Source organism: Taeniopygia guttata, chromosome 6 (assembly GCF_048771995.1).
Source record: "Taeniopygia guttata chromosome 6, bTaeGut7.mat, whole genome shotgun sequence".
Taxonomy (NCBI): Eukaryota; Metazoa; Chordata; class Aves; order Passeriformes; family Estrildidae; genus Taeniopygia; species Taeniopygia guttata.
In genome coordinates this window covers 9537693-9565339 of record NC_133031.1, presented here as the reverse complement: position 1 = coordinate 9565339, position 27647 = coordinate 9537693, and the positions used below count along the sequence as shown (strand labels likewise).

The 27647-nt window shown below is 39.7% G+C and overlaps 1 long non-coding RNA gene across 2 annotated transcripts in view; it reads right to left on the bottom strand.

The window, feature by feature from the left end:
- LOC116808539 (uncharacterized) overlaps positions 1-27647 on the bottom strand; it is a 262272-nt gene that overhangs the window by 114894 nt on the left and 119731 nt on the right. For both annotated transcript variants that reach the window (XR_012056681.1, XR_012056680.1), the window contains one exon: positions 17699-17884. This is a non-coding gene — a long non-coding RNA (uncharacterized lncRNA). The remainder of the gene's footprint in view (positions 1-17698; positions 17885-27647) is intronic.

The window sequence follows — 27647 nt, the reverse complement described above, 5'->3', positions numbered from 1 at the left end:
GTTACCTCCATCCTTTTCTTTGCTACTGAGCCCTTCCGACCCCCAGAGCTGGACATGCAGCCTCTGAGCAGCCTGCCAGCCAAGTGTCCTGGCAAAGCCAGAAGAAGGGAGCAAAATCTCCAACCTGCTACTCCTGGCTGTGCTACTGATCTGCTCCAAGTGGGTGATAATCCCTCAGCAAGCTGCTGGGTGGGAAAAAAAACAAACCAAACAAAAAAAACCCAGCACACACACACACAAAAATCCTGATTAGGAGACTGATTTCTTCTGGACAGAGAATTATCTGACAGGTCTCTAGTTTCCAGGAGAAAACAAAAGACTGGGTTTAGTGGAATGTTGCCTTTTTTGTTTTAATTGATTCTGTCAGATGAGATGCTTTTTATATCATCTAATTTTCTGTTTTCACAAAAAAATGAGTTGTAGTTGTATGTTCTTTAGAGTTACAGAGTGATGCATTTATGTGAGAACTCTAAAACTTAGAAATAATTGAAGTTAAAAACAATACAAAAAAAATCTCAGAAATAGTTTTTTAATTGCTCAAAAAGTGGCAGAATTACAGGAAAACATGTGAAATATGAAGACCAAGACACAAGCAACTGTTACAGGATTTCTACCAGTTCTATCACTTGGTGGTATGATTGCTTCCCTTTTGACTTGTAAAAATCAAGAGGAAAAAAATGGAGAGTAAAGCAGAAAAAATATGTAAAAGCAAGAAAAACAAGGAAAAAAAATGTAAGAGTGGCAAAAGCAAACATTGGTAGGGATAAAAGTGATGCCTAAGATTATTATTTGATACTTTTCTGGGGAAAGAGGACTTAAACTTTATGAAAGCTTGACTCTCTGCTAGGTAATTTCTCGTGTAGTGCAACTATGATAATTATAAGGGCCATAGTCAAAGATAAAAGACATTTATTGGAAGTCCCTTTGATTTCTAATCACTCTTTTTCACTTTCAAGTAAATCATGAGTTGTTAATGGAAACATTTCTGAAGAAAATCCCATTTTGCCCTTTTTCCCAAGAATTACCATAGGTTTACACAAAAGAGCCTCAGCTCACAGTCACTTACAAAAATAAAATCCATCAGTACAAAAAGTCTAGAAGGGACAGGTAAGGACAGCTGGACTCAAAATCACAAGTGTGAATTTTCTAACACACTGGAAAATGACTTCTTTTTGTTCCTCCTCCTGTCCTGGCAAAGCCTAGCTGATCCACAATTCCTATCCCTTACACAGCAAATGCATCATTTCCACTCATGCACTTATGAATATGCTATAAATTGTGACTAAATGTAATTATGTAAATGATAGTCATTTGTTTGCTGTACAGATTAATGTTCTGCTTCACTGGGGTCCCAATATGGAGCAGCAGAAGTTTGAGCTTTGCAGCTGTGCCTCTGTGTGGTGCTGCCTCTCGTGTAAAAATTAAAATGAAGATGGAATTTATCTTTAGCTTAGGGGGAACAAAACAAACCATCCCTGTGTTACTTAATGCATTATCTATTACTTCCTCCAGGTAGCAGAATCAATCACCTTTCCCAGTGGTGGTAAACTCCCAGGGAATAATTTCATACACCTCCAGTTCTATAACACAATGTCAACGTGTTAATTGGAATCCCAAAAAAATGGATTTGCTTTTTTTAGTGAAGCTAAGCTTCCTTTGTCAAACTGGGAGCTGTCAAGAGACATGAAAAGTAAAGTTCTGCTACACTGAGAAGATATGGCTAATAAGGATTTATGTAAAATGAGTTTTCCATCCTGTGAAGGGATTTTTGATAATTAATAGGTTGTGCTATTTTGCATCAGGATTAATCTGAGAGCTTTAAAGGGTGGGGAGAGTCTCTAACAAGAAAACCTCTTCCAAAAAGCAAATACCTGTGTGTTTCATTAACTTACACACACATGCTTCCTTTTAAGAAAGTCACGGTAGCAATTCTGTGTATTTTGACTTTTTCTCCACCCTCTTTAGAAAGTTGCCTGGAAATGTCTGCCAGAAGTAGGCTGAAACACTGCTCTCAGGCTGATGCCACATGAAGTCCCAGATTTGACTAGCTTTTAAAGTTAGGCAGCCCATTTCTCTTGTTTAAACCACCAACATGGAAAAGCAGACTGAATGCAGCTTCATGTAGTTATAGTAACAGTTCCAGCATTCATAATACAGTTATCACAAAGTGTTTATAGTCAATTTTCTAATTATGTCTTTTGAATTATATATGTCTCTACCTAATAAAGAGGATGCAACCAAAGTAACTCTAGGAAGAATGGTAAAAACATCTGCCAGACTTAAAAGACTTACAAAGGTAGCAACTATTTTGTTAAAAGTGCGACCACAAGATACATCATTCTCTCACAACAGTTCCTTTCACCAACATCAGCCCTGAGACTTGCTGTATTTTCAGCACAGTGTAACAATGGAGACAGGAATAGGCTGCCTACACACTCTAATGCTTTATTAGTAAAAATTCAATCTTTGGGAAAAGGACAATTGCATTTGAGGGCTCTTGCATCTAGTAAAATGAAAGAGCCTCTGCTGTTCTGCATTTCAAGTTCATGGTGCCATCCAAGCCCCTCTGCACAGAGCTTTAGCTCTTCATTACTTAATCCATCTTCTATTAATTACCCTTGTATCCCTAAAACTTGACACTGACTTCTTACACTGATTTTCTCAGGTCATCTCTCTCATTCTAAACCCAAAAATTTCTGTCTACCCAATAGGAAACAAAACAGAACAAAAAATAGATAGTGACCAGTGTCCTGTGTGCCTTGCTGGCTCCTCATATAGTTCTAGGTGATGTAGTAACATTTTCACACCTTAGGAATAGGCTGCTTATAAATTACTCAGAGATTCTTATGTGAAATACAGTGTTGAGTTCACAGCTATTACACTTTCAAGTCTTACTTGGAAGGAGCATGTCCAGGGTATTTGGAATCTTTACAAATGCCACCCACAAGTGGAAGAAATTAATTAAGCTTTTTTAACATATGCCTGCTTGATTCATGAAGATTAACATGCATTATCTCATTACATACATATACAATGAAAACTACAGGAAAGCAATTCATACAGCATGTTCTTCTTTTATAATTTAATAGAAAATATCCTTTATCCTGATTTTAATCTTCCCCTACATCATGCTCAGATGTTAATCAGTGTACAGAGAGCTTGCCTCCAGTCAGCCTGGATCCATTTCTCACAGTACTTGCACACCACAGAGGAGCACATTTGTGCAGCCACAGCAGAGCTGACCCACTAGGATGCTCCAGGAGTGCAACCAACTCAAATATTCATAAAGCTGCTAATTGATGGCAAGTGCTTGTCTCCCCTCACGGTTTTCCCTCTGACTGCATGCAGATTCCAAGTGTAATGTGTCTTGCAAAGAAGTGGAAGAATTTAGTAATTCAGGAAGTAAAAATAGGAAGAGGAAACAACACAGCTTTCCATAGCTTTCTGAAGAGAAATATTTTTTATGTTATTATTAATCCTTTGTACATCCAATGATTCTTGAATGCTTTTTTTGTTAAATAACTATATATTCCTGTTTGATTTTTCATCAAACACGCACAAGTAATTATTCTCTTCAAAAATATGTAGTTGATAATATTATTCTATGTAAACACTGTGAAATGTCAAATATTTTAGGATGTTATACAACAATATGATTTTTTCATTTTTGTCACTCCTCATTTCTTTAGCAAAGAAAACATGCATTTCCTTTTTCCCCATTAGAGTGAAGCAAAACAATGCAAAGAGACAGAATAAAACTTTCAGCACTAACTAAGGGCAATAAAAGCAATTTTTTTTTGTCTGAAGGGTCCAGTTAAAGCTCTGTTGCAAAAGTTGCACTCTAAGGGTTGCCCTGAGGGCACTGGCTCCAATCCTTTCCAGGTTGTGAGTTAGGAAAGGTACAATAGATACCGTCAACAAGAGGCAATCTGTAGTGTGATCAATTGATGTTCAGGCTACAGATTGGAATATATAAACTGAGAGCAGCTTTAAAAGAAAAAAATATTAAAGAAAAAAATCTAATAGCAGCATTTGGCAGATGAAAGAATGCTAAATGTGAAGTGGGCATGTACTTCAAGCAGTGCACAAGCCAAGCTGTGAGACTGCAAGCCAGGGCTCTGCACTCTTGCCAATATGCCTCAGCCCTTCTCTGGAAGGCAAATCATACTGATGGTAATTCAATCCTTTGGCTTAAGGCCCTGACATTTTTTTCTCCCCATCATAAAACAAGTTGTTTTCAGTAGTTTAAGACCCGTACTCAAGATCAAAAGACAAGGGTGTCTTTAGAGCAGACACCTAAGAAATTGTGGTCATCTGAGATATAAATGACTACTTTGACTTCATGCCAGCCTTGGGATCCTGGTTCTCAGGAACTCAGGAGTCTGTTTGGAGAACAAGGCCTTCCTGACAGAGTAGAAAGTTGTCTTTTAAAATTCTGCTAGGGTGCAAGTGTCAAGATATTTGTGACAGTGACACTGGCTAATTTTAGTTATCGAGCTAAATCACTGTCAGTCTAAAAAAGCTGCAAAGAAATTCTAAGATGATAAATAACTTCAAGTCACCAAAAAAAGTGATGAGTCTCTATGGCCACTGACTGCTGCAGGGCCCACAAGAGTTTTCCAAGCAAAACTGCTGCTTCTCTGTGTAAAAGCTCCCAGTTCCCCTAACTCCCTTAAAGCTTGGCTTTGCCTCTTTACCAAACTCTCCATGCCATAGAGAGCTGTGCTTTAAACAGCTCTGGCAAAAGGCAGCTGGGAATGTTGGTGTTTTACTGTGACAGTCACATTCTCTGGACAGAGAGACATAGTTCCGTCTCCCAGGAGAAGCACAGAGAGAAGAAGAGAAAACAATCTTTATCTCTGCTCCTTTGTTTTCCCCATGTAGAATGTGGTGTGGGGATTGTTTACCTGCAGTGATTGCTGGGTTGGATTCTGGTGAAGGTTGTTTGGGTTCAGTGACCAATGGGATCCAGCTGTGTCTGGTACTCTCAGTAGAGAGTCAGGAGTTTGTAGTTAGGTAAGTAATAAGTAAGTGTGTAGAATAGTATAGTATCACTTTAAGTAGTATATCAATGTAATATAGTATAGTTTTAATAAAGCTGTCCTCCAGCCTTCTGATCTGGAGCCAGCCATCATCATTTCTTCCTGCATCCAGGGTTCACCACTTTTTACTGTATTTTACTGCAGGGATGCTCATGTCCAGCATTGCTGAGCAGGCATTGGGTCAAGCAGACCCAGTGGGCACCTTGGCTCTAGTACTGGGAGTGTGAGAGGGGAAAGAATTCCAAAATGGAAATAAACATGCAAAACCCCTCAGAACAGTCAACAGCTTGGGCAAAGCTGGGAAAAAAGGGAGAAGGGGAGTGGGAGGGGCAGGGCTGGGGAAGAAAGACAAAAAAAAAAAAAAAAGAAAGACAACAAGAGACAAGATTTTCACCAGTGAGAGCCATGAGTAGAGAAGGTTAAAGCCCTCTAACAAGGACTGAAGTGCAGACTTCATGACAGAGAAAAGGAACATGATGTAGCTTAAAGGATTTGACCTCTTAGAGCATTTAGGAGCCTAACACATTGTGCTACCACATTTGGGGACTACTGACTGTGCATACAAAAGGGACAAGAGGGGGGTGGTTTGTGTTTTGCAGGACAAGAGGAGAAATGTTTGTCTATTTTAGGGTTTTTCAAACATATAGTTGATTTAGAGTTCAGAAAACCAACTTAGGAATTTGGGAACCTAAACAAATCCCTAATAAGAAACTTATCTGCACTGTTAGAACAAGACAAGTTTCTTCTCAGCCATCAACACAGGATGCAATTAAGTCTTTCCAAAGAGACTGCAAGAAGTCACCTACAAAGCTCAAAGTAAAGATGTGCACACATGGCAGTAGCCTGTGCAGTGAGTAACACCACCAGCCCAGGGACTCAATGAAAAGGATTCCATGGTGGATGCTAAGGAGGAAAAATGGTTGAAAGCACTTATAAAATCAGATGAGACTTCTGCTGTTGCTACCTCACATTTCAAAAGGGATACATGTGCAGGTAATGAGCTGGAAAAAACTTAGCTAGGAAGAAAAACCAAACAAACAAAAAAAGAGAAAGGAAAAAAATCAAACAAACCAACCACAAAACTAAGATAACTGAGCCCTGAGAAAAGACAGAATTGAAACCAAGACAATCACTTTCTAACAATAACATTGTTGCCCAAAGGCTCCCCGGTCCCAGTCTCAGAACACAAGTACCAGGACACTGCTAAAACTCTTCTTAATAGGGTGCTTATTTGCAACTACAGGCGTTATCTTCAGGCTGATTGCCTCCAATATCATATTCAGTTTGTGTATAAAGTATTAGAGCTTAAATAAAGTGAAACAAAGCAGTTAGCTCAGCTTCTGTGCAATTCAATAGCTCAGATACACAACATGGGCTGGATAGAAGCAGGCACTGAAGGAAGAAAACTTACTTGGCTTTGAGGAATTACAGAACTGCAACTGAGACAACAAATTATTTTCTAGCAGAAAAATTAAGAGGGTGAAATAATTATGAATATTCAATAAGCACATTAGGTACAGAGAAAAGACAAAATCAAATTATAACACTCCAAGTCAGAATAGCAATCCACTCCTGTGTGTAACAGAGATTCCTTAATTTCCATGCCCAAATCACCTTCCTGTTTACAGAGCACACAGTATGGAAAATTTTGTAGGCACTAGCTTGGAAATAGGGGTGTTTCTCTGTCCAGAGGTATTTTAGTAGGTGATGAGGGTTTTCTTCAAAGGCAGGCAAGGAAAAGGACAGCACGAGTCTGACATGTCTCAGCAGGCAGCTCATCAGGAACAGAGGGAAGCGCTTGATCACAGCGAGAGAGACCCGAAATGACAGGCCAAACAGCTGGGGCTGAGCGCTCTCATGTGGGTCCAGCTGTCACCCCTCAGCCACTCCAAGGCACTTCCCCACCAACTCCTCAGCATCTCCCTTCTCCTTTCAACCTTGTTTTTGAACTTATCAGCACAAGCTGGCCGAACACACGGTCAGGAGCACTTGCAAGTCCTCTCTCCCTGCACTCAGACTTGGAGAAGGTGGCTTTTGTCTCTGAAGTGTCCTTCTACCTTTGCACACAGGTACTTCTGCCAACACCCCCCTCTGTTTATGTTGAAAACCTTGTTATCTACTTGCTTATTTATGGGATGGGGAAGTTGCTTTCAGTACATGTAAAAGAATGCCTGCAGGAGAGAAGGAAGAGAATCTTTCAAATTAAATTTCCCATAGAATAGCAGCTAAATATTGATTTTATCTATTAGGTTATGAACAAATATTCATAAACCCATTACTTTAATCTCTGAGATCTTAAAAAATTCTAAATTTTCATAATTCAATATTTTTATCTACTCTCCACCCTTTACTTCTTAAAACCATCCGTAATGGCAGCATTTGCTTTCCTGGCCATCACTACTGAAAAACTATATTAAGTGTTCTGTGAAATATTAGACTAACTTTAATATATGCAACCACTTTTTGAATGACATTTTTTAAACTTTAAAAAAAATATTCTTTTCAATAGTAGCATTTTTGCTATTCGGATTGCTATGCTCTCTTCATCATTATTTCCATTTTCTTCCTATTTTACCACATTTGCTCTGCAATGTTTTACTGCCTTGAAAGCATTGCAGAAATGCTTTCCAGGAATTTACAAGGGACTGGGAAGGACACTCAATGCACAGAGCCTGTTAGCAGTAACGTGCAGATGTTTTGATCTTTTCCTGAGCCATGGGTTGCCTTCCTCCCATGGAATCTACCATTGCCATCTGCAGGTAAGAATTAGTTTTGAATTAAAAAAAAAATGTGTGGGAACTCACAGGATTCTTAAGCATTGTTAGTGAACTGATGTCAGAGTACTGAATGTAATAAGGCTGATCTAAAGCAGGGACAGAAAAACAAGGACCTGATTACATTAATTTGGGCACTGTGGGCATAAGTAGAGTATATGCACTTCAGGCACACAGGCAGGGAGGAGGTGTCATCACTCACAAAGCTGCATGTTAATTTTATGTAGCAGCATCAGGAGCTTGATCAGGACTGTGCAGGCAGCACATGGCCATTAGTAGCACCTAAGGACTGTGTGGTGGCAGCTGTAATTGCAGTGTCCTCTCTGCCCACTGGGTGCTTGTTACTGGTTTCTCAGGATCCCAGTGAGGGCTCTCCTCGCCAGCACCTCAGGCCAGTATTTTCATCATCAGGTGTGGCTGCACTAATAGGAGCAACCTTCAGGTATCTGACCTGTCACTTGGATGCTTATTCCCTAAATTCACATGGACTTTGCTACTAAACTCTAGATATATCAGCTTCCTATTCCTGCTATGAAGATCCTTTTCAGAGGTTCCCAGCCTATGGCATTTTATTACAACAGGACTTTACTTCCTCCACACAAGCATATTTCTTTCTGCTATGACTGGTAATGCTGGGGATCAGGAGAGATGTTACTGACTATGGCATCATGCTCAGGATGTCAAATTGCATGGGGGAAACTCTGGCCACAAAGGTGACGTTTAAATGCTCTGCAAAACCAAAATGTTTTGAGCCTCTCCTCCAGCCTTGCTCGATTGCTTTACTGGGCCATGGGATTTTTCTGCCTGCCCATAAAAGATGAACTGAAAACCACTGAAATTTTTCAGGAGCACATGCAGATGCACTAATCACAGTGAAGATGGCACAGCATCAGGTGGATATTATCTTGCCCTGAATTCATTAGGAAATCTTTCAGGACAATTCCATAAGCATTCACCCCTTCTTTTTTTTTTTTTATTTCTGACATCTTTATACAGAAGAGTTACTATATTCCATTCACTTGTTCCTTTGAGTCTTTCACATTTTATATTTTGTTCTTGTTGGTTTTATTTCAATCTCTCTGAAACAGTGCAGGAACTGATTGGCCGCTGGAAATTCTTTCCAGAACAATATTGCCCCTTAGGACTCACGATCAAACACAGCAACCTCAGCAGTGCAAAAGCTGCTGCTATACTGAGAACACCTTTTTTTTTGTATTTTGTTATATACTTTAACCATGCAGCTCCCCAATGCACACTCCTCCTGCAGCACCCTGATATGTTTATTACAGTGAAGAGCTAAGGACAGCAAAGCTCACCGCTCCACTCGTGAGCCAAATCCCACCAGAGGGGTTTTTCTTCAACAATAACTTCTCCAGCTACAACACCTGATTTTTAGCATTCTGTTTTCTAAGCTTAGTAATCTTCAGAAAACCTTCTTTATATCTCAGTTGCTCCTTAGAGCACCCAATAAGTCCCTAATGTGTTACAGAATTGCTCTGTTTTCTACTGAGCTGGAGTGACATCAGTGCTGCCTAGTCACTCCTAGTCTGATTTCCAAAGGTCAGAAAGAAGAGGTAGAAAGAACTCTTGTTCTAATCCCTTTCAACATTTAAGTTCCCTTCCTTTGTAGCCATGCAAGTAGTTTTATCCTGTGCTTCTCTCAGATCCTGCCATATGCAAAATCTACATGGCATCATCTCTGGAATTTCTCTTTCGCTGAACAGACAGCCCTTGAAATGTCATCTACCAAATGGGGAGTTTTCAAAGCACTAAATTCTTCGTTTTTTGCCCAGGTGAACCAAATGAAGTAGTGGACTCCCAGTTCTCTAATCAAGTCTGGAATAAACATATTTTTATGAGGCACCTTCTCAGCGGCCACTGGGAATCAGAGCGCCGGCTAGCAGTTCCCCGGAGTGACAGTCAAGTGGTGGGAACACTTATAAAGGGTGTGTTTCCAGCACAAATCCAAACCACAATTTTGTACTGGCTACAGTGAAGGAAAAAATCCATCCCCTCCAAAGCCAGCACAAAAGAGTTTCTATTTGTTTGGATAAGTTGAGTAATTTCTGTATCTTCCTTTTGGTGATTTTCACGTCTTAGTCACATCTATCATTTCTTAAAAAAGCCACACATCACCTGGCAGAAATTCCTTCATTTCATTATTGTCCATCACTTTTGGCATTACTCCTAATGAGAGTCAGCTTTGTTCTTGAAGCTTTTGCAGTGGGCAAGCAGACTACCTTAAATAAACACACACTTATAAGAATCATGGGGGTTTTATCCCCCACTGCCTTTTTTTGGGGTGTGTGTGCCACACAGCACCTAGCTGGTAACATTTCTCTTGTGCATATCAGTGCTGTTCCCTGCTGTGCAGAGGAAACCGCTTCTCTACCACTCTCAAACAGATATTTGTGCTACAAGCTGAATTTTCCCTCTCTTTCACCTCTGCCATGCACTTTACTTTTGCCTTGACATTAGCTGAGGATTTTATAGACCAGTAAGAATTTTTTTTTTTATTTAGCTTTGAGCTTGCCTGAACAACACACCTGGATTTCCCTGCACCCAGCAGCAGTGGGGTGCACTGAGGTTGGTTTGTTTCCTATTTGCAGGTCTTTGGGATTACCATCTATGTCCAAACTGCTTTTTATAGAACTTCTTTATATCTGCTTTCTTCACGCATTTTCTTCTGCTATTCTGATAGGTTTTTTCTTATGTTAAATTTCCCATTAAAATCCCATCCCCCAGTGTACTAATTCTACCTGCAAAACACATTTTTCATGGCTGTACACTTATTTGTTGTCTTGGATATCCCTTGGCAGCTTTCTTGGGAAAACTGATTTTCTGTGAAGCTATTATTCTTTAGAAAGACAAAATAAGCTCAAGTAATCAACAACTCACCTGTTTTTCCTGTTCACATGAGACTGCCACAAAGCACCCATGTTCTTATCTACCCTTTTCCTCCCTTCCAATTAGTTCACAAACGGAGCAGATTTCTTCAGGAGCCTACCCAGCTGCCTCAGGATGGGCTCCTTCTGCATAGCTCTCTTCTCTGCAGTGCTTTTGGTTACATATCCACAGCCTGCCCTTCTTTGCCTCATTTACATGAATGCCAGAGTCTCCTTTTCCTCCTCATACCTCACTTCTGATTTAGATACCTGCCAGCACTAGAAATTAATAGAGGTTAAATTAACACATACTAGAAATTAACAGAGGCTAGGATGAGCTAAGATGACTTTTGTTACAACTTTCTTAAAGAATTCTGTGTCATCCATACTGCTCACTGCCCACCTAGAGAGTGTCCAAGCTGTGAAGACTTTTTATCTGTTAAAGAAAAAAAATACCAGTGCAGGGGCTGACACACACCTGAGTAATGTGATATTGAATTTATGTCACCGAGATGGCTCACTGGATTGTCTGCAGTCCCCACCCTTGGGCACCTTCAGGTGGGAACTGCTGAAGAGAAATCAGCTCGGGGACTCAGAGGGATGGCTTTGCTGAGTTACAGAGGGAGCACTATTGCTCTGTTTGAGAAGTAGGTGTGCTTACACATGCAAATGAAAGAGAGACATGAGCAGTGATCCTGAACAACTGCTTTACACTGCTCAGGGATCACAGGAGCTGAGGATTCTCACCTGTGATAATTCCTCTCAGAGTTTAGTGGGGGCACACGGTCAAAACACAATGCCTTGACAAAAGATTAAAGGATTAAAAATGAAAAGGATGAGACATGTCATTTGGAAAAAGAATTTGAATTTATGGGGAACAATGGCACAAAATATTAATCAAGTTAGAAATATCTCTTAAAATTGATGAGCACCTACTAGGATATTTCGGTGACAGAACAAGTGACTTTACCTAAAAAATATCCTACATAAAACCATCCAAATATTTTATTGCTGAAAAAACTCAAGGAGCATTTCCTGAGCTGTTGCTGTTTAACTTATGCACCTAAACCATCAGTCTACACTCTGTGCTCTCAGGGATGTTTGCCAAGTGGGCATTCAGAACACCTCAGATAAAAGCTGAGTGTTTTTCACCAACTAACCAGAAATTTTGAGTTTTACCCTGTAAAAGTTCATCATTAACCACATTAATGATGACTAATATTATTTTTTTCTGGTAGATTTGCCACTGATATGTGTAACTAAATTTCTCACCTTTTTCCTCCTCCAAGAGATCACAGCAGCTTATAAAAACCCGTTGCCATTTATATTAAGATATTTTGTTTTCAACATCTTAATAAAAGTTCCAAAACAGAAATATTATCTCAGTTTAAGACTCTGAACTTAAGATTTTTCTAGTTTAATGGTATATTTTTAAAAGTTTGAAATCTCCTTGTTCCTCCTTCTTGGTACTTGATAGATTTTTTTAGAGTCCCCCTCCTACCTGGGCCAACTAAGAATTTTCCTCATAAATCATAGGCCATGACTGAGCTCTCAGAGTGAGGAGAAAGAAACTAGATTGTTTGCTACCAAAGAAAAGTTGTGTTCATTGGGAGGTAGATTGTTTTTTAAAGCTAGATGAGCAAATGAAATATTAAACCTTCAATATCTACAGATCTGACCAGAAAAATACAATTCAACTGCCTACAGTGACATTGCCAGAACTCCAGGAATTATCTATAAGTTCAATTACCACGTTTCATCCAGTTCTGTTACAAGCAAAGACAGCTTTGTCTTGCTCCTTCCAAATCTACTCCAGACTACTCATTTATTCTCATAAAACCAAGCAGTTTTAGTTCTACTAAGTCAGGACACAGAAGCTAGTGCAGCAATTCTATTTTGCTTAAAGGACAGCTTGAGCAAAATATTGGCCATGATGCTGCTGCCCAAATTTTTGATAGTCATCTCGTTATGCTGGAGAGGGGAAAGATAAGATAGAAATAAGACAGATATCCTAGTATCACATCACCAATAAGATCTTTGCTCTCAAGAGTGATTTCTTCATCTCATGGACCAATCTGCTGGATGAGATGTTCCTAGGAGCCTTCTTGGAGAAGCAATGGGCACACTGACTCCTCAGAGAAAGAAAAGGGAGACAGATCCAAAATTTGTCTTTCCAGATCTGATCAGCTGCCTAGAAGTTTTTTATATCTGGCTGTATTAACATCATAGCAACACAGAGACAGCTCAGAAGCAAAATTTCTCATTACAGTTGACTTCAAAGCTTTTTCAGTGAAATTACCGTTTTTGTGAAGTGCAAGTTGGTGTGGCATGCTGAATGAAGACACTTGCAGCGCACCAGCCTTGCTGACCATGGCTTGGCCCTGCCTGCTTGCAGAAAGAGAGGAGGCTGCCCTGCTGTGCCTTGGGGGGCCCCTGGTGCTCAGCTGTCTTTCCTCCCAGTGTCATCTGCACCAGCCAAGCATGCAGAGCCACAGCCCCAAGTGCAGGTGAGGGGAAAGCATTTTGTGCTGTACAAGTGGTTTACATGGAGCTGCCCTCTGGGTGGGCTGGGTTGCCATCAACCCCATCCTCCTGGGAGCACAGCCTGGCCTCTCAGTCACATTCCAGCTCAGTCTGCCACCAGAGCCTTCCAGGCAGCCAAAGGGAGCTCAGGAAAAGCTGAAGCAGCTCTTTAAACACTAAAGAGATGTTGCCTAATATGAAGGGGGGTGGGGATAGGCACTGCTAAATCCATCTCCCTGCCCACCCCTCAAGCAGCCAGGTGTAAGGGAAACCGATCCATCCCTGCTATGCTAGGCACAAAAAGTGTCTAGGAGGAAGAAAGAACAGGTTTACATGCAGTATTTTTAGTTTTACATCAAAATATGCCTTAATTAGTTTATTTTAAAAGTGATTGCTCGACAAAAACTCTGTTTTTTCTACAAAATTTCACTTTGACATTGATGGGGAATTGCATGCTTGCTTACCTGCATTTGCATATTGCCCCTCCCAGCCCCAGCACAGCACACAATTCTCTTAAAGCCTGATAATTAGGCATTTCAGCAACCAACCCTTACACCAAAACACACGAGTACACCCATGCTTGTTGTTATTGCCATAGGAATCTTCATTTTTTTAAAACATAAAATATTGAGCAACAGGCCATATTCAGGTTTATAATGGATGAAAAAACTCAAAATAGCAGGAGCACAGCCTAGCCAGTTAACCAAAAGTGTGTTTGCTTCCAGGATTGTGCTTAAGGAGAGACAAGCTCCAGAACAGGAGAACATTATAATTAAGAGAATGAAAGAACTTTCACTTGTAGTCAGTCATTTCATAGCTAGCAATATATAGCATGCAACTATTGCCATATGTAAAATACTGCATTAAACGTTTATTTATTTCTCTGTATATTGTGTGAAGAACTGCTCCGAGTGCCTTGAAAGAGTGCACAAGAAAACACAGTTAACAATCTCATTTTTTAGAACTGAGTAAAAACTGGGAAAATACAGTCCCCATGAATTCCTGCATCACTATCAGCCAGAAAAGCCAGGGGCAAAACCAGATGGAATTTGCTTAATTAGGTCCAGATCCAGTGAAGTATATACATATCTCTAAGCCAGCAAGAGAGCCTATGGACAGCAAACAAGTTAAAATAACCATGTTGAAAGAGAGCAGAAAGCTAAATATGGCATGGATTTCAGTTTTTACAAATGATTTCTCATAGGTTTAGGATTATCTGCAAGATCAAGCATTTTGCACAATCAGTGCTTTGCCTCTTGTCAGAGAGTTGCCTAGTTGAAAGTTTTAGAAACTGTCTTGAAGCTGATTAACACCCCATTTAATTCCTCCTCATTTCTCTCTCACTTTTATAGAAAAAAAGTTTCCCTGTAAAGGAATAAAACAGCTATTGGCACTGCAGACTTTAGGAAACCGCATGTATGAAATTTTAGATTTAGGGACATTTAAAAATCTGACTAAATTATGTTTCAAACTATTCACATGATGATTCAAAAACAATGGACAAGGGAAAAACTGCTTGCCACTAGGTTAAGCAGAAACAATGCTATCAAGTTGTGGATGACACTTGGGGTTTACAGGTATTCCCTATCTGCACAGCAAGACATTCCTTTCTCCATCTTTTCTTGAGATAAGACACCCATCTGTCAGATCATTACAGCAATGAAACTGATCTCTGCCAGTGCCTATTATTTGACATATTGTACATACAACACAATTCTTGGCCAGAGGGAATTCCCCAAATGTGGTAAGCCAGGATCCAGCTCAGCTAAGGGCCAAAGTGCCCTGGGCTGTGAGGAAACCGAAATGAAGCTCCAGAAATGAGTCATGCACAGGGCCAGGGCCACTCGAGAGGCAAAGGGTACAGCAGCTGACTCAGGTGACACAAATTATACCTGACCTGCCAGAAAAAATTCATTGACTTCCAACTTCCAGTCCAATCTAAAGACCACAATTTTGCCTAAGCAAAATGCTTCATCTTACTTGTTCAATAATGGGATGTAAAAACTAATTCTAGAATAAAAGATTGATACAAGATGAGCAGTATAAATAAAGAGCTAAGTAATATCATATATCTGCCATAGCTTAAGCCAAATTTAAAAGGTTAATGTTTTCAGCTATCTCTAAACCTTGGGTACCTCCTGCGTCCAGAAATAAAAATGTTATTTTGTTCCTAGAAGCCAAAAGTTTGAGGCCATAATAATATGTTTAGATAACTTATGTTAGCAAGTGAGACCAAGGGGACACAGCCATGCTGAATTTTGACCCTTTTGAAGTTTGCAACTGTTTTGCTCTATAGAGTACTTTAATATTCATTGAACTATTTTCTGGCTTTGTGGCCTGAGGAACAAAAGGCTCCTATCTGATAAAGGCTGAACATCCCTGATCCAAATAATAAATCACAATAAAATTATGGTTGTGCAAAGGAGAACTTTGATTTTTTTCTCTCCAGGTATTTGCTTAGTTATTTCAATTATCTTGAAAAGGTGAACATGTCTTTAAAGAAAATGTGAACAAACTAAGCCAGCCTTATGCTGCAGTAGCTATGACAACAGACTTTGAAATAAGTGTGGAAAAAGCTAGACCTGAATCTTAATTTCATTTAATTATTTTTTCAGTCTACTCTTCACACTAAGTACTTTCCATTTTACTCTGAAATTGTACAGAAACTGGGATCTCTTACTAACACCAGATGCACAGTATCTTCCATAGCCAATTTTACAGATCTTATTTAGGTTAGAAATGAGATTACTCAGAGAATGAGTAGACAACTCCTAATGACTTCAGATGAAGCCAGACAGCTTTCTGGGGAATGCTGTTCCCAAAGTTGCTGTGTTCAGTGCAGACTGGCATGTGAGAGATCTGACTATGTGAAGGAGTAATCCCATTGGATCAACCATTAGCAAACTGTATCAAATCTTCTATTAGAGGTGAGATTTTCAAAATAAAGACATAGTAGAGAAGGTAAAGTTAAAAGTCAGATTTTCAGTGGATTCACTAGCTGGGCTGAAGTGAGAAAGATGATACTTCAGTTCTAACACCTCTTCCTTTTTTCTTTCAGTCCTTCCCATCATCCTTGGACAGTCTTTTATTGATGAAATCCACAATCATGCACACTACCACCTCCACTAGACAGATTTGGATCCCTGCTCCTGACTCCTTTCCTATTCCTCTGATTTCTTTCTAGCAGAAGGAGCAGGAAGCAAATTCTTCCCCTCCCTCCATCAAGCACAGCAGTTTAGCAATCAAGAACACCTAAAAAAAAAAAAAAAAAAAAAAAAAGGAGAAAAACTCTGACCATTACCACTAACATCTCTTTCTACCCTGTAAATGTTCCATTGCCCTCTCTATTTTATTTGAACAAGTCCAGGGCTGCACAGGGAAGCCAAATCACTGTACAGCTGTGACTACACAGAAGAGGAGTCACTTGAACCTCTTGTGAAGGGAGCCACATGTGCTCCCAAAGCCAGTTATGGAACTGCAGCCACCTACAAGCTGCCCAGGCCAGGGACATTACCAGCACCTTCCCCCACTGACCCCACTTCTCCAGGGCCAGCAACCCCAAATTCACTGTTGTGGATCACGGGGCACCACTGCAGAGGTCTGCCTGTGTCATGCCAGCATCAAATACAGAAACAGATGGGCATCATTCTACTAATTACTTATTAATTCCCTTAAGAACTAATTGTGAGTAATCAATCTTTATGATTCTCCCAGAAAGACAAAAATGCATAAAAAGTGAATTAAATATCAGCCATTCTTTTTCATCTTCATTCTTAAAGAAGAATATAATTCTTTTGATAACCCCAAATTTTTTTCACTTAACTCTTTCAGCTTTTTTAGTATGGTGCCTCCTGCTGCAACAAATGAAATAAGACTGGTGGAACAAGGACTGGAAGAAAGCAGCCTTAGTCTCCATTATTCTTTTTACCAGTTTTTGAGACTTTGAGATTGATACAGGGACCATCTCATGTGTGAGCAACTACAGATATATACACAAGAGGAGATACAGGCCTTGACCATCAGACCCCTCTCCCTGCTGAGGAGTATGAGCTGCCCCACAGACAAACATATTGCCCATTCCCTGATTTGTCCTCTTTTCAAGCTGCAGCACTCTCCCACTCTCTTGTAGATGTGCCCCACATTTCCAGTATCTGGGGTGTAAATGAGTCCTCCATCTATGGCTTGCAGAGTCATGAGCACTTAGGAGGTACTTACAGAATTCACCTGCAGCTCCCAAGCAGCTGAAGACCATCATCACAGGTGAGAAATGAAGCCCACTCCTCAGCTGAATTTTTAGAAATTTAAGAACGGACAACAGGGGACAAAATCAATAAAGCAGAATTCACAGCGCTGGGTGCGTATCTGTAGCCAGAGGTACCCCAGCTAACAACAGCAACCCTTCTTTCTATTGCACCAGTCAAAAGCACATTCACAAACCATTATACATATTCAAACTTTTTTTAAACTCTTTTACCTGTTTTAGGAACTTCTTAGCCCAGCCCCTGCTCTGATCTGCCTTTTTAGAGCCTGTGCAGCAATCTTGGTTGTGGTTTTGAGGGCCTTGTGTCACCTCCTCAGAAGAGCCCCTGTTCCATGGTTTCAGCAGGTGACAGTCCAAGTGTCAGTAGCAGGGGTCCTTGTCACATTCCTCAGATGTTCCCTGACCATGCAGACAGTTTAGTTACTTCAGTTATTGCAAGTTAACCTCAAGTACTCTAAATCAACATCACCTATTTCAAATGGAAGTATAGGCATACTTCATATGTCTGATATATTTTAGTTATTGCCAGTTAGCTACAAAAGTAAAGCATTTGTTATTTCACAACTATAGCTACTTCTGCAAAAGTTAACATTACATTGCAATGCACAACACATAGCATGCACTTTAATATTCGCAAAAGCCAAACCTATAATATGTGTTTATCACATCACAACAAGTCCTTAGTCAGGAGCAGAGACCCAGGTTTTATTGACTGCAACAAATAAAAAAGATATTTGTGTAACCCCCAAGGACAAAGAGCTGTACAAGCACTAACCAAGCACAACCCCAGCTTCCAAAGACACTATTTGCATTTCCTCTAGGACTGGAGGTAGTTAAAAAGGGCCTACAGCTGCAACCTTTTATTCTAATTACCCACCTTGGGAGGGGAGAAGCAGCATTAACTCTTCAGTGGCTGTCTCAGGGAGTGTAGGCAAGGGTGTGGTGCTCAGAGCATTCCTTGTTTGTGAGAACTTTTTACCATTACATTTGGAAATGCTCCCAGAGTATTATTCAATCTGCACTCTCCTTGCAGCAATAATCTTCCTCTTCCACCCTCAACAGAATCAAGGTGAAAGAGTCCTGCCATACATTTTGGCCTTTATGTATTCCAAAAAACACTTCTTAACAACAGCTTTGTTTCTGCATCCACTACACTCAATGCGGAAAGAGTTCATTTGTTTTCTGATGGTGAGCTTTGTGAAGTGCATACACAGCTACTTTTAAATCCCCCCTCTTTAAATCAGATATAATTTTATAAAGTCTTTTTCCACTGACTCCAGTGGGCACTGCGTGCTAGGGAAGTAAAACAGAGCCATGTTTTGTACTAGAGTTGATATGGTCTTTCCATTTTTCCTCTCTCCAGAATGCAACAGCATTGAGGACCTTGTTTCAGTCTCTCATGTAGCAAATTTGAAAGTTATTCTGCTTTTTGTAATCATGGAATAAGTCATGGGCACTTGAAGTTCAATAAATCCCCTGAGGCAGCCAGCTTGGTTTATTTTCAGCTCCGATGACCCACAGAAGGAAAATTTTTTTTGCAACATAGGAATTGGTTTTTTTCCCCCCATATTATATATAAACAATTCTCTTAACATTAGAGGGAAAAGGTTAATATTAAAAGGCAATGTTTATTAAAATATCAGCTTCTGCCTGCTGCAGGAGGATTATTAGCATCACTGACTTCCTTCTCTGTTCCAACAATCTTTTGCCAAATTTCTCAGGGAAGGACTTGTGTGGTTGCTGCTCCTTGACAGGGAGTGTATGGGAAGTTTGTCCTTTATGTAAACACAGTGCTGCAGAGAGGGAAAAAAAGAGGTGCTGAGTTTCCCGATGAGGTGGGTGACAGCAGAGCACCCTTTTCTACACTGAGTCACTGAGGTCTTCAGTAGAACATGAGATTAATTATTTCCTTCCTAAGAATCATATTGGTACAGCCTGGAGAAATATCTTCTCAGAAAGAAGGGCATATTTATTGCTGCATTTCATACACTGAGCTACTGTGTACAAACAGACAGGGGCACAGCACTGTTAAAGGGGAAAAGTGAGGATGATGTGATGCTCATATACAGTGACATCTAGCAATGAACTGACCCAGAAATGACACACTCAAATGGTGAAGAATGAGTATAAATTGGCAAGTATTATGTCGTAAATGTCATAAATGGCTCCATATAATGTATCGCTGGAAAAGGTATTTAGTTTATTTAAGTCTTAATGTACTACTTTTTTTCTTTACTTATTTCTTAAATTCATAAAACCCAAAACAAATCTGGATTTTCAGTGCAGAGATTTAGAATTCAGGCTACAGAAACTAATTTATCACTTGAGATGTAAAAATAGTACTGTCTAAAAAGGGAGACTTTCTTTTTTAAGAAGGAGAATCTGAAAAAGAGTACCTAATTAAAGTGTTTTCTTTGGGTTTTTTTGAGAGAAAAATGTATGAGAGATGACATGTATTTAAATCTTTAAAAACCTAGTCTTTTCCATGGGTTTCATTTGATTTCTGTAGTATGAAAACATATCCTCCTCTTCTTTCTCCCAGTTTGTTCTAGGGCAGACACTTAAATAAAAATGCCTTTTTATAAAACTATCTCTCTATTTGCTCAACCTATTTTTTAAACTGTGTTTCTTTACAATGTTCGATGAAAAACTACTGAAACTGTTTCCCTGAGAGAAAATTGTTCAGTTAAAGTTCTGGTTTTGGTTGCTGAATATCAGCAGCACTTCTGTGCACTCTGGCCATTAAGGATGGCTGTCATATTTTCTTTCTGCTTTTACCCATTATCGTTCTGGTTGCCATGCAAGTGTGACTTTAATCCTCCTGGTCTGACAGAAACAAAGACAATTAAAGATCTGGTGACCATCTAAGAGTAATTTAAGGATATAAAGGTACTTTGAACAATCACAGACTTCCTTTCCAGGAATGTCTGCTTTCCTTGGACACTCCCTTGCATGATGAGTTTGTGAATACAAACAGATCCACATTCCTTCCACCAGTCATCAGATGACTGCCATTTTCTGGGGATTTTAGTTTGGGGGAAATTTAGTTTTGTTTTGTTTGCCTTTTTTTAATAGAATCCCTTGACTACTACTAACATGTAATTTTGTTTCCCTGTTCTTTGGTCATTTAGGAGGAGTGTCAAAGCCCCTTCTGTATAGAATACAGTTTATAGGGATATCCTTTTCTTTCCCTGACTGTTTACAAAACATATAGCATGAAGCGTTTTCAGTCTGATACTTTAAATTTTGTGAACTGTGGAAAAATATTGAGGCTATGAAGGAAATTGTGATTTATACTCCTACAACTTAGGCTTCAGACCCACTTGTGCTCTTCTGTGAAGAGCAGAAAGCACCAAACATGGGATGGTCAAAGCTTTCTCATCTCAGAAATGTTTTGTTTTCTAAAAACCAACACAGTAACCATTCTAAATGGCCATAGGGACCTGCACCAGCTCTGCCTTGCACTTTTCAGAGTGCAAGCCTCAGGTGATTTACAGCCAGCAAAGAAGCTACATACACAAGGAAGGGAAAGAAGGGTGTCTTTGAGAGCACCCAGCTGCTTTGTGCTCCTTTCCACTTCACTGTATATCCAAGGAGTGCTAAACACAGCAGCAACATTTAAAGTCTTGGCAAGCAAACCTGCTAAGTCTTGCTAAGAGCAGTTGGGCCATTAGTGGCCGTTCAGTCAGAAAGAGCAGGACTGCCTCAGAGCTATTAGGGAGAGGGGAGAGGCTGGTAGTGAGAAAATGTTGTACTGGAGGATCACACTGAGCACTTGCTTGGCTCAGCTGTGTGAGAACTGCAGCCCTCACTGCAGGGCTGATGGACAGGGGGAAGCCAAAAGGGAAATCAGCACTTCATAAAAGTTAATGACTTCTTGAGTCTTGACCATAGCAGGATTCAAGTGGAAAGCACGGGACTCTTTCCTTTTCCATTGCTCCCTCTTGTTTTGGACCAATATCCCTCTCTCTTTTTGTCATTATTACTGTTAGTTTTTAATATATGCTTTTGTGAGAAGCCCTGAATAAAGCCACCCTCCATTATTTTCTTCCATGTCCCTATCAGATCTGACTCAGCTGGGCCATCCCTTTTCTTTTCTGCTTTCCCAAAGGTAATATCTCAAGTGAGATTAAAGATCCTCTTCCAGATAGCCCATTTTTGCTAGGTTTGTTCATGCATGAAGGCAAACATTGGCAGACCTTAAATCATCACAGAGAGGGGCACTGGTGTTCTCAGTTCTAGGCATGAAGTATGTATAGGTACCTATGCTGGCCAAGACTAACTGTGACACAATAAATAACAGTCTAACAATAACAAATGTAAATAAAATATCTGAATTTCTTTCCAAAAAATAACTTTCTCCCAACCATTTAATTTTCTTGCCTTTTCACCCCCATATTTACCCCTCTATTTTACCTAGCATATTTTAATGTTTATCTAATCTGTAGCCAGCTCTGCAACTATTTTTCATAGTGTAAGCATTTTTTTGTAAAATTCGTACTAGTGGGCAAGGCATGGGAGAAGAGTTACAGTGTTTGTTATCCAATACTGGGTCAAACACAGGGATTGTGCATTAGGGAGGAGGTCTAAGGCTTATGAAAGCCTGCCCTGCCAGAAGTGCCCACACCAGCTCCAGCACAGTGGTTGTCTACACAACACAGCCCTGAAGTCATTAAGTCCCCTTGCTGGTTTGAAAAATTAGAGTTTTATTCCAAACCCTATCATTCACTCTGTGACCACAGGTTTAATATTTCCTCTTTGTTTTCTCTTTTCCCATTTGTAAATTACTTATAAAGATTCTACTCAATTTTAAGGCATTTTGAGCCATATGGGACGGGGTGGGGGGATTCATAGTCATTCATGATCAATTTTGATGACAGTGGTGAGTGGCATAAAGCACAAAGAAACCCAAGGAAAGTAACTTCTAAGTTTGGTGCCATAAAGAAAGCTCTGGGATACATGAGCAAGAGCCAAATCTAAAACCAAAATAATTCCAATAGAGCCTGTAAGATATAGAATAAATATGAATACACTTTCAGTATTCTGCCTTATCAAAACTGCATTTATGATGGAATAAAAAATTATTGCATTGCTAAAGGAACAGTCATAACTGTGAAGAAAAATGTTGAATTATTATGGCAGACTACACAGCAACAGAGCATTTATGGCTCCACTCAGGGCAGATTGCTCAGTCAGGATTTTTCTTACATATATTACCATATAAACCTCCTGTGCCACTTGCAGTTTTGCAGAGTTCAGGTGATGAAAGAGTAAGAGGGGGATAACTTTACTTATTGCTGTGGAAATCTGTTTATCATCCATGTCTAGAATTACTATCTTTTTACTTGAGTTGGAAAAGTGTTCATTAACTCTCTCACATCTTCCCTTCACCCCAAAGTTTCCATTTTCATACATGCATGCACTCCATTACTATAGGAAGATGTGCTTTTACAAACTGTGCTACCAAGGTTGCTACTACCTATTTGCCATCATCATGTAGCACTGACTACATATAATTTATTTATAAAATAAATTATAACGGCACAGAACTGTCCCAAAATTGAAACACATGAATAGTTGTCCGACTATTTCTGGGATAATGAATAAGCTCTGTGGACTGCAAGTTAAATATTTCATGACAGTTATATGATTAACTCATGAGGTTTTTGAGATTTGATGGGCAGTATGATCAGGTCTGTCTTTGTCCTTGTCAAGGTGATACATCCTTTTGGCCTCCATCTAAGGTTTCTTTTGCTACAGGTTCAGCAGCAGGAGAACAAATTCCAATTCTGGACTGGGAAAGAGTAAGAAGAAGGGAAAAGACCATCCAAGTTTGCTGAGATTTTGAGCTGCTACTCTGCCTCCAAAACATATCCATTTCCATGGCAATACCAAGGGAAAGTACAGCATCTGTGCTGCAAAGCTTGCAGACAGCTTTTGAAATATCAGAAATTTTTGTGGGTACAGATGATATTGAACATATGGTGTTTGAAAGAGTGGCCAACATTGCAAAAGCCTTTGGAATCATCTGATATTTTATTTTGTGTTTCCCCACCCTCAGCTTTTAAGTCTGTCTTATTTTCCTAGTAGAAATATAGTGACCCATTTATGGCAACAGCTGCACATTCAACTTGTTACTAGTGGTGTTATTTATCACAGTGAAAAGGAAAGATTCAATAATACAACAATGACCCTAAATGTGAGAAAAAAAAAAAAGAAAAAAGAAAAAAAAATTTAAAAAGCAATGCTTATACTTTAGTGTATGGCCTGGATTAGCTTTCCATAACATATAAATGTTACTTGGTAGGCACAAATTGACTCTACATGCTCATGTTACGTGTGTGGCTGAAGCAAAAGCCCTTCCTCATCTATGAGGACAGTCTTCTAGATTTTTCAGGCAGACAGTGCAGCAGCTTCTGTCAGTGATGTGAAATGTCAGTCTGAGCTGGGAAATGCCATGAAGCATGAAGTGATGATTTGCCATCATTTTTGCCAGGTTTCATAATGCACAGTGGCTTCATGTTACACCGTCCTTACTTGTGTCTGTATATTAATTTGGTTGGGAAATATGTAAAAAGTAAAGGCTTAAAAAACAGCTTTGGCTTGTTTCATTATCTCATAAATTTTGTGCAGTTTTTCTCAACCTTACATTTAAGCAAAAACTATTCTTTCTCAACTCATGCATTATGCAGTTCCCAACTCTCTCCATGCATCATCTGTCTCACACTGAGGGATTCTAGTTGAGACAATTGCATCATACCACAAATGTGATTCTCTGCTATTAATTCTTTGGAAAATGTACTCTGGAATAGTTTAATTTCCTGGCATTTTCTGGGTATATCATTATCCGTGAATTCAGGTTTCCCAAGCCTGTCTTGTATAAAATAAACTTCCCGATCCCAAGGTACCAAATTTCAGGTTTGAAAAGCCTAGAAACTTCTGCCTCAGGCTGTATTGAAAACCTGAACATCAGTACTTTGGGCCATCAGACTTTCAGTTTTGACCTAACATGTCATGAGACACTAATCCAAAACTGCATCAAACCAATCATTCAGATGAGTAACTAATAATTTATTCAGAAGCTGGCTAAGAGACATCCTTCATATTTCATATGTGTCTGTCAGTGCTCTGTAACTCAGCAAAGCAGGATGTTAAGCCTGTGTATCTGTTTCTAATTGCTTGCATCTGCATTTCAGCCAGACCAGTTCGCAGCAAATATGGGACACATCCCAGTTGCTACTCACACCTCTGCAGTTTCCAGTCACCTAAATGAGTTTCCAGTTGGGGTTGTCTGTAATAGGTGGTGAGAGAGAAAAACTTCTGCACACTGAGAGTCCCACAGGGTGCGCACAGAATTAAAGAAAATGCCAGGAAGAGATTAAGAGTATAGCATTCAGAATTCCATCTCTGGAAAAGGATGTAAAGGCTAGTGAAGGGTGATGAGATCATTCATTGAAAGCTCTTTTCCAGTCAGCTCAAGGGAAGTCCATACACTGCAGAGGGGAGGTTATAGTTTATAGTCAGTTATGGCCTTCAAGTGCTTTTTGGCTTACAGTGCTTCTGAAAGGTTTCAGAAACAATGCGGGAAAAAAGAAAACCAAAAAACAAAAAACAAAAACTTAAAAATATATGGAAATAGAGGCTTTCAAAATGAAAATAAAAGTTTTCAAATCCTTAAGGAGAGAATAAACCTTCATATTTGGAAGGGATGTACATGAAAACATCAAGAACTCAACCACATGGCAAGGATCTTCAAAATCTGCTGCAAGGAAGAAAGTCTTCAGTTCCCTGAAATCTGAAGGATGGTTTCTATACTTCATGCAAACAGGTTAAAAAGTGGAGATGAGAAGTCAGTAAGTGGGAACACAGGGCTGTTTCATATTTGGCCAACCTTCATATCTTATTTAACTTTTCATTGAGTTAATTGATTAGTGAGTGATTTTTCAAGCTAGTTTGCATTGCCTGTTTGTCAGCAAGAAGTCCTGAGCATAAGCTGCACAGGGCATGGTGGTGAAGTCTCCACTGCAATCAAGGAAACTTCTTGCAGAGGCAGCAGAGGTTGAAAACTTAGTTCAGAAATGGTGGAGGAAATAGTGAGTGCCACAGTTCCACTTGTATGGTTCTGCCTTCATTCCTTGCCTTTTGGATTGAGACTTCCACTAAGGATGGCAAGAGCAAAAAATGTTTTCTCTCTTGTATCATGAACATCTGCTTATTAGGAACTGTTTTGATGCCTTAAAATCCTCTTTAACAAGAAGAAAAGGAAATATAAAAATAAACTGTATAAAAAGAACTATTGTTGTATTACATATCTCTGCTTGGTGGTATACCAATATGATAATAAAATTCCTCATTTGTAGCCAGCAGCTGAAATAGTGTTTGTTTGGGTTTGGGGATTTTTTTGGCAGCACAGGAATCCAGCACTAACAAGATTTAGATAAGTAATTGCATGAGATCCCAGGGCTGAAATGCTCAGGATGACATTTTAAACTTGAAAATGGTTTCCATAATATTCATCTCTTAAATATGGGGCCTAGAGATGGGTGGAGCTGAACAACTTCTCATGTGTATTACAACTCTGGTTTCAGAGATGGCCACAGAAAGAGATGTACTGAGTGTGTCTGTGGAATAGAGCAATCAGATATATAGGATGAGCTTTACAACACTTTGTTGTTCTGTAATGTTTGGGTTTTTTCTAGAGAACTAATCTTTTAAAGTCAAGGATGGAAAAAAAATAAAAGAAATAATAGGATTATTGCAGCTTTCCCGTGCAACACTTTTGCAGCCAAAATGATACTAAAGGGATTGAAATAACCTTCACATTGCTCCATAGCAACACCAATCTTCCCTCCTCATTTCTGCCAGCCAGGCACTGAGGCTGTCTTGGGCATTGTCTCACCTATTCAATGACACAGCTAGAGAATGAAAAAGGTGAGAAAAGCCCTCCAAAAGCAGAGTAGGAAAGATGAAAAACGTTACCAATGGGAACAGAAGCATTTGGGGGAGGCTGGGAAGTGAGCAGAGCCTGAGAGCACAGCCTGCCTACCTTTGCTCATGGCAGCTCACAAGGCTGTGCAGAACCACCCCTTCTTTCTGAGCTAGCCAGCTGGGGAACTTACACCTTAACATTTGTACAGTTCATGTCCAACCATCCTTTACAGAGACTGTGGGCTCGTCTCCAATCCATTCCATTTCCCATTTCCTGTTTTATTCAAGTTACAGTTTAATGTGGTAATTCATTTCAGTGCAATGGCTTTTGAGCTGAGAAGATAGATGAGTAGAAGATGATACAATATAAATAAAGGGGATATGGCTGCAAACAAGGCAGGGGATCATCAAATCCTCCCTCCTGAACGCCCACAAAATGGAAGGCAGTGAGAAAAATGCTTCATAACTTCATAGCAACAATATGGAGGCACTTGTTTGCCATGTTGCTGTGAAGCAACAGCAAAAGAAAACAAATGAACGTTTCATCTATTCACTTTAGGCATCCCTAACTATGCCTTTGTGGAAACTGCAGCTTGAGTTTCATTGAGCTGCTGAAATGAGCCCAAGATCTTGTGTGGCATTTCAAAAAACGAGAGCAATATATTTCTCCATTACTTTACTTACTTTAAGCACATGTGTTTTGTAGTTAATGTAGTTCCTGGTGTTGTGAGAGAGCAGTAAAAATGAAATCCATGCTTAATGCAGTGAACTTTGACAACAGCAGCTGCAACTTAAAATTAAAATCCATTGCTTTGCTTTGCTCTCAGGGTCTGAACCAGATTTGAGGAAGTGCTGCAGCGGGCTGTGAATGAGGACATCTGAAATGAAAAAATGCCTGAATGGCTGCCCAAAGGACAGATCAAATCACCAAAAGCAAACAGAGATGTGCCAAGCTGTTTGCTGAATACTCAGGTGAAATCAGACAAAACCCATAAGCCTTGGAAATTTCAAGACAAAAGAGAGAGACTGAATTTTTATCATCTGCTGCAAGGCACTAATCATGGAGATAAAAGACTCATTTAGACTGGCTGACTTGACCCAAAAGCCAGAGGAGGCATTGAAGGCAATGAAGTTTCTGCCACCGGTCTCAGAGCACTTTCGATCTGGCCAGAAAACATAGACACTACAAATTTGGATTAAGTTGTCTTGAGGGGGAGGTAGTGTATTTTGGTTT